This window comes from Capra hircus (genome assembly GCF_001704415.2).
Source record: "Capra hircus breed San Clemente chromosome X unlocalized genomic scaffold, ASM170441v1, whole genome shotgun sequence".
In the NCBI taxonomy this organism is placed as follows: domain Eukaryota; kingdom Metazoa; phylum Chordata; class Mammalia; order Artiodactyla; family Bovidae; genus Capra; species Capra hircus.
Genome location: NW_017189516.1, coordinates 65,667,217 through 65,674,989, shown reverse-complemented (window position 1 = coordinate 65,674,989; position 7,773 = coordinate 65,667,217).

Below are 7,773 nucleotides of genomic sequence, written 5' to 3'. Positions count from 1 at the left end.
CTGGAAGGCTCCCACAAGTCACCACGGCTGCAACGTGGAAGATCCTGAGCGCTCCTTGAGAGTCCCAGAGAGAGCCGACGCTACAGGGTGCGTTTGGGGGGAGGTCCCAGAACCCTCTTGTCCCGGGGGCAATCCCAGCTTTTTCTTCTCTTCCCCATCCGGTGTCTTCTCGCGGCAGACGGTTAAAAACCCCTCGGAGTGGGGATCTTCTGCAACGGAGACAGCTGGGATCCCTTGGCGTCTTTCTCCTGCCACAGACGGGAAGGAAGGCAAAAGGCTCCGGGCGCGCTCCGGCGCGAATGTCGAGACAAACCGGGCGGCATCTGAGACGTGAAGAGGTCGGACCGCAGGCGGCGCCTGCCTCACGGTGATGGTGCGATCTGAAGCCGCTTGGCCTTCCGACGCGTCAAGCCGGGAACTAAGCCGAGAGCCTTCCCGTGGGCGCCGCGCTGGCGACAGGGTCCCCGCCCCGCGAGCTCTCACTCGCACGAGGCGAGGCGGACGAAACTCGCGAGGCACGGCGGGCCAGGCAGGCGGGGCTGGGATGGGAACGGCCCGCACCCTGGGGGGTGATGGAGGTTGTAGGTGCCAGCGTGGACCCCCGCCCGCCCCGCCCCTGGGAAGGTTGACACCGGCTCGTGGTCCTGACCGCCTCGCCGATGGCTTCGCAAGACGGGTGATGGGAGAGGGGCTGGAATGCTCGCGGGGGGTCCCCCTCCCCTGCACCCCAACAGTGAGCTGGGATGGTATGCCGGTTTCGCAGAGGAGGCGCCATCGAGGACCCTCAGGCATTGGATCTTGCTTCCAGCCACATCAGAGTCGCGGCCACGCCTGTCGGCACGCCGGGAATGTGCCACGGCATCTTCTCCTCTCCTTGGAAGACGGGAGGAACGGAAGAGTCCAGGGCGACCAGCCTTGCTGCATCCCTGTCGGGCCCTAAAGGGGTTGTGAAGAGAAAAGAAAGAAGAGAAAGTGAAGTCGCTCAGTCGTGTCCGACTCTTTGCGACCCCGTGGACTGTAGCCCACCAGGCTTGTCCACCGTCCATGAGATTTTCCAGGCAAGAGTCCCCGAGTGGGTTGCCAGTTCCTCTCCAGGGGATCCTCCCAACAAGCGTGAGGCGAGGCCTTCCCTGGCGGCTCCGCGCGTTAAGATGCCACCTCCCGATGCAAAGAGACGTGGGTCTGATCCTGGGGTGATCAAACCAACTAACATTTTAACACAGCAGAGCACTTTTTTTTTTTTTTGTAATGATAAAAAGGAAGAAAGAAGACAGGATGCTCAGCTTCTTACTGATGGTTAGACAGAGAGTTCTAAGTACATGTGCTTAAGTATGGAATTTCAAATCTCACTGTCGTAAAATTAGTGATGTCTGGATATTACTTGTACATGTATGGATATTACATACATGATAGTAGACACTCTAAGTGCAACTACAGAATTTTAAAATTTAGCTTTAGTAAATTACATATCTATGGACATTACATGGAAGGCACGTATACACCCATAAAATTGATACTTCATAAAGTCTATGTGTGTGTCTGACTCTGTGCGACCCCTGCCGGGCTCCTCTGTCCATGGGATTTCCAGCAAGGATACTGGAGTGGGTTGCCATGTCCTTCTCCAGGGGATCTTCCTGACCCAGGTTCAACCCACACCTCCTGCGTCTCTTGCGTGGGCATGCGAGTTCTTACCACCGTGCCACCGGGAAACCCAAAGAATATAGATGCTTCATAAATCTCTACAAATGTTTGCATTGAAAAATAGAAACACATACCTCTATTACTATGTAATGCTGACAGTTCATTTTTGTAGACCTATACACACATGCGTGATGTATAATATATGTGTATATTTGTTGGAATGATACTATTTCAATATAGACATCAGGCCAAATACAGTATTTTAACTGATTTTATCATTTACCATTTTAGTTTCTTCTTTTCCCGGCGGCTACCAGACAAATGTTTCTCTTAGCACAGCAATGTTTCTCTTCCACATTCATTGATACAATTGGCACTAAGGACAGCTAAGATGTGCACAATTAAGATCTGATTTACATACATCATGAAACAGGGACCACACATGCCAGTCAACATCCATCATCTGTGTACAAATATACAAATTAAAGAAACAGATACCAAACGTCTTTCCTGGGAAGAGAACTCTCAGGATTTCCTCTTAATGGCCTTCGTATCTTGCCATATTATAATCTGTATCATGTTTGCCTAAAAATCCTATCAGTACTTATGTAGTTTTTCAATTATTTGTTTTTCAAGTGGAAGTTTGTATCTTGCTGTCTGCCAAAAATATGCAAAAACTTCGTGTGGCTCGTATCTGTGTTTCCTTTGGACGGCCCCTGTTCTAGATCCTGTAAATATGGGGTTTCCGGGGGGGGAAATGCAGAAACAGGGGTGCCAGGCACCGCCAGCAACTCTGTGTGTGCGTGCTTTGTGTGTGTGCGTGTTTGTGTGGTGTGTGTCTGCATGTGTGCGTGTGGTCTGCATGTTGTGTGTGTGTCTGGCATATGTGTGTGTGTCTGCATGTGTGCTGTGTGTCTGCATATGTGTGTGTGTCTGCATGTGTGTGTGTGTCTGCATATGTGTGTGTGTCTGCATATGTGTGTGTGTGTCTGCGTGTGTGTGTCTGCATGTATGTGTGTCTGCATATGTGTGTGTGTGTCTGCGTGTGTGTGTGTGTGTCTGCGTGTCGTGTGTGTGTCTGCATGTGTGTGTGTGTCTGCATATGTGTGTGTGTCTGCATATGTGGTGTGTGTCTGCATGTGTGTGTGTGCTGTGGCTGCATATGTGTGTGTCTGCATGTGTGTGTGTGTCTGCATATGTGTGTGTGTCTGCATATGTGTGTGTGTGTCTGCATATGTGTGTGTGTGGGCTGGTGCATATGTGTGTGTGCTGCATGTGTGTGTGGTCTGCATATGTGTGTGTGTGTGCTGCATATGTGTGGTGTGTCTGCATTGTGTCGTGTGTGGTGCTGCATATGTGTGTGTGTTCTGCATATGTGTGGTGTGTCTGCATATGTGTGTGTGTCTGCATGTGTGTGTGTGTCTGCATATGTGTGTGGTGTGTCTGCATATGTGTGTGTGTGGTGTGTCTGCATATGTGTGTGTGTCTGCATATGTGTGTGTGTGTCTGCATATGTGTGTGTGTCTGCATATGTGTGCGTGTGTCTGCATGTGTGTGTGTGTCTGCAATGTGTGTGTGTGTCTGCATATGTGTGTGTGTGTCTGCATATGTGTGTGTGTGTCTGCATGATGTGTGTGTGTTCTGCATATGGTGTGTGTGTCTGCATGTGTGTGTGTGTCTGCATATGTGTGTGTGTCTGCATATGTGTGGTGTGTCTTGCATGTGTGTGTGTGTCTGCATATGTGTGTGTGTGTGTCTGCATATGTGTGTGTGTGTCTGCATATGTGTGGTGTGTCTGCATATGTGTGTGTGTCTGCATGTGTGTGCTGTGTCTGCATATGTGTGTGTGTCTGCATATGTGTGTGTGTGTCTGCATATGTGTGTGTGTCTGCATATGTGTGTGTGTCTGCATGTGTGTGTGTGTCTGCATATGTGTGTGTGTGTCTGCATATGGTGTGTGTGCTGCATATGTGTGTGCGTGTTGTGTGTGTGTGTCTGCATGTGTGTGTGTTGGTGTGTGTGCCAGGCACCACAGCAACTCTGTGTGTGCGTGTTTGTGGTGTGTGTGTGTGTGTGCGTGTCTGTACTCTCTCCCTAGCCATCTCCTGAGAACCCCTCTTTGTCCTTGAGACCTCGCGCAAGGGTCCTTGAGAAGGCTCCCCAGCCCCCACACAGCAGTTCTACTTATGTCTATGTGTCTGTGTGTCCGTGTGTCCTTAGCACAGAGCGGGTGGAGCCTGTCTATCATGTGCTCCCTGGCTCCATGCCCAGACGTCTCATCCAGCACGGATCAGACTGTCTCTTCATCCGATCACCTTGCCATCTCCGCAGCCAAGGGTTTACACGCAGAGTCTTTGCCACGGCTGGCAAAGACTGCAGCCCCCGGGGGTCGTGAGGGAGCTCCGGGAAGTTGTCTTTGCTGAGCACTATGGGTTGACCTGTCACTTTGCACACAAGCTTGGGCACGTCTGACTCTTTGCGACCCCATGGACTGTAGCCTGCCAGGTTCCTCCATCCATGGCATTCTCCAGGCAAGAAGACTGGCGTGGGGTGCCATTTCTTTCTCCACAGGATCATCCTGATCCAGGGATCAAACCTGAGTCTCCTGCATTGCAGGCGGATGCTTTACCATCTGCTTCCACCTGGAAAGCTTGGGCTGAACTAAGTCTTCCCCAAAATTCAGACACTGAAACCGTCACCCAAGGACCTCGGGATGGGGCTGTGTTTGGAGACGGTCCTTAAAGAGAGAATGAAGGTGAAATGAGGTCACTAGGCTGGGGCCTGATCCTGTAGGACTGGGGTCCTCATGAGAGGAGGGGATTGGGACACACATACACACACAGGGAGGACCACGTGAGGACTCAGGGAGGAGACGGCCGTCCACACGCCCGGGAGAGAGGCCTCGGGAGGAAACGGCCCTGACCACGCCTGGGTCTCAGACACCAGCCTTCAGAATGTCATTGCTCACTCACTCCAGTCGTGTCCAACTCTTTTGCAACCCCCATGGACTGCGGCACGCCAGGCCTCCCTGTCCACCACCATCTCCAGAGCCTGCTCAAACTCATGTCCATCGAGTCAGTGATGCCATCCAACCGTCTCATCCTCTGTCGCCCCCGTCTCCTCCTGCCTTCAGTCTTTCCCAGCATCAGGGTCTTTTCCAATGAGTCAGCTCTTTGCATCAGGTGGCCAAAGGATTGGAGTTTCAGCATCAGTCCTTCCAATGAACATTCAGGACTGATCTCCTTTAGGATGGACTGGTTGGATCTCCTTGCAGTCCAAGGGTCGCTCAAGCATTGATGCTACAGGCCTGATGGAAGGGAGCGGATGAAGTGAGAGAGACAGACAGACAGACGCAGACAGACGAGGAGAGACGGAGAGAGAGAAACAGGAAGACAGAGACAGAGAGAAAGAGCCAGAGAGACAGGCAGACGGACAAGGAGAGACAGGGAGAGACAGACAGGGAGAGAGAGACAGAGACAAACAGACAGAGATGGACAGAGAGACAGACAGACAAGAAGAAGACGCAGAGACAGACAGAAGGGGAACAGAGAGAGAAAACAAGGAGGAGACGGGGGGAGAGAGAACAGACAGAGAGAAATAGACAAAGATGGACAGACAGGGAGCCGGAGAGCCAGACAGGACAAGGAGAGATGTAGAGAGAGACAGGCAGACAGACAGCGAGCGCGTCCCAGGGCCTGGTCGGGCACCCGTCTCAGCTCCGCGGCCCGGTGGCGTCCGCCCGCCGTCCAGCGTGAACACTAGCCTTGGGGACCCCGGAGGGTGCGGTCCGCCGGGTCCCAGCCCCATGCAGGGGGCGGGGGTGTCAGGTCCCAACTCCTCGGCCGCTGCCCCCAGGAGGGACCCCTGAGACGGGAGGCAGTGAAGGGTCTGCAGCCCGGGAGACCACGCGGGGGCATCGGGTCGCGTCGGAGGCATCCCAAAGCTCCTCCCACGAAGGAGTCGGGGCTGCGGGCCCAGCAGAGGCAGCAATGATACCGCTGGGCACGTGAGGCTGGGGAGCCGAGCGGGCACCCGTCGAGCAGGCCGGGAAGGAGCCGTTATCAGCGCTCCCACCAGCGCATTCACATCACTGCCAGAAGACGCCTCAGGGGGGCCAGCCTCCAGGACTGCAAGAGGGGATACATTTCTGAGGTTTTCGGCTCCCCCGCTGCCCCAGACACAGCGCTGCTTAATTCAGCTTTTGCAAGGAGACTCACCCATCAGTCCCAACCAGACACTCCCCCATTCACAACCCTGTAAGGCCGGCTTCCCTGGGGGCTCTGACGGTAAAGAATCTGCCTGCAGGGCAAGAGACGTGGGTCCGATCCCTGGGTCGGGAAGATCCCCTGGAGGAGGGCATGGCAACCCACTGGAGTGTTCCTGCCTGGAGAATCCCTAGGACAGAGGAGCCTGGTGGGCTGCAGTCCATGGGGTCGAAAAGAGTCCGACACAACTGGGCAACTGAGCACGCACCCACATTCACTGCAAGGACTCATGCTGAGTGTGAAGCTCCAATCCTCTGGCCACCTGAGGGGAACAGCTGACTCACTGGAAAAGACCCTGATGCTCAGAAAGATTGGGGGCAGGAGGAGAAGGGGACGACAGAGGATGAGACGGCTGGATGGCATCACCGACTTGGTGGACATGAGTTTGGGTGGACTCGGGAGTTGGTGATGGACAGGGAAGCCTGGCGTGCTGCGGTCCATGGAGTCGCAAAGAGTCGGACACGACTGAGCGGCTGAACCACAGCAATTCAGAAGCCATCGTTCTGGGACTTGATGCTAGTGATGGAAGCTGACATCCTGGTTTCCAGGCCAACGCCGGGCCCCCTCTGGTTTCACCTCATTCTCTTACAGAGAGGAGGACGGCTGGGCACGCCAAACAGGACGGGCAAATATAGGCCCTGAAACAGGTCACCCAGCTCTGGCAGAGAGTGGCCTCTCTTTATAGCTCAGCGGACTAAATAAAGCACTGAGCGCTGAAGAAGAGACAGAGGAGACGTTTTCATTCCAGGAGACGAATAATTATTTCCTAAATAGAATTCCTTTGGTTGTTTTTATTAAAAAAAGAAAAGAAAGAAACAGGTATTCCCTGGTGACTCAGACAATAAAGAATCTGCCTACCAATGCTGGAGACCCAGGTTTGATCCCTGGGTCGGGAAGATCCCCTGGACAAGGGAATGACAACCCACTCCAGTACTCATGCCTGGAGAATCCCAGGGACAGAGGATGAGCCTAGTGGGCTGCGGTCCGTGGGGTTGCAGAGAGTTGGACAGGACTCAGAGACTTTCACTCTAGAAACATTTCAAGGAGAAAAAAAAAAAAAAGAAAAAGATGACCAAGAACAAAATGAAGTTCAGACAGAGTAAAACTTTAGGATGTTTGTTCCTTTAAAAAAAAAATAGTGAAATTTTACTTTTCACGAGCAGACGGATCACAGAGTCTTTCCAACCTGCCTGAAGCAGTCGCAGGAAATTTCAAAGTCAGTCAATAAAGGGATTTCCCTGGTGGTGCAGTGGTTATGTGATTCCTGGTAGGGGAGAAACGATCCCAGGTGCCTTGCAATGTGGCCACAGTTTGTTTTTTAAAGTTAATAAAAACAAAAAACACACACACAAAAAGGAAGGCTTAAGGACAGTCGGTTCTTCGATGAGGCGATACACGTCTCTCAAAATCGAGGTGCTGGGCAAATCACAGTGCTGATAAAAATCAAAGGATTTCAGGGGATTGCGAGATGATCAAGTTACCTCAAGTGGTAACACTTGAGGGCTTTGTCACGCACACATTAAAAAACAAGGATGACAAAAGAGAGAGAGAGAGAGAGGGAAGAATGGAATTCTTGCCGGGGATACCCCACGGACAGAGAGGCCTGGCGGGCTACAGTCCACGGGGTCGCAGAGAGTCGGACACGACTGCAGTGACTTAGCACGCACGCAGGTATTTATAACTGAATCATTCTGCTGTAATCCTGAAACTACTATAACGCTGTGAGCTACGTTTCAGTAAAAACTGCAGGAAAGTGTAAAGTGTGACAAGGCAAGCTGGTCAGAGTGTTCTAAACAGGTAGAGTCAAGGATGCGTTTGACCTTTTATAAATGTTTTCACCCTGTCCCAGTCATGGACAGCCCGGGCG